This window comes from Penaeus monodon, chromosome 35 (assembly GCF_015228065.2).
Source record: "Penaeus monodon isolate SGIC_2016 chromosome 35, NSTDA_Pmon_1, whole genome shotgun sequence".
In the NCBI taxonomy this organism is placed as follows: Eukaryota; Metazoa; Arthropoda; class Malacostraca; order Decapoda; family Penaeidae; genus Penaeus; species Penaeus monodon.
In genome coordinates, this window is record NC_051420.1 from 28,993,525 (window position 1) to 28,994,024 (window position 500).

Sequence of the window (500 nt, forward strand, 5' to 3'; positions counted from 1 at the left end):
TATTAGATATATATAGATATTATATATAATATATATATATGTCTGTTATAGTATAGATATATAGATATATATATAGTAATATTAGAGAGATAGATATAGCATAGAATATATATAGAGATATATATATATGTATAATAGATAAACTATAGATTAGATATATAGATATATATATTATATAATATATATATATATATATGTTATATTAAATATATATATTAATATATATATATATATATATGATAGTATATTAATGGTATGTGTAGGATGGGTGGGTCTTCAAGCGCATGGTGATGTGACAGCGATGTGTGGTAGCATAGATAGTGTTAAGTGCTTGCATGCCTTCTCGCGTGCAGCTTCCACCCCTGGCTAGCCCAGTGCGAAAAAGGAGCAGCTTCGGCATAAGCTCCCGCCAGTTCACAGCCTTCTCCAATCATCAGAATTCTGCAGTGCCTCCTCGTTGGCTCACCCATGGGGTAAACTGGGTACCTTGCGGTCCCAGG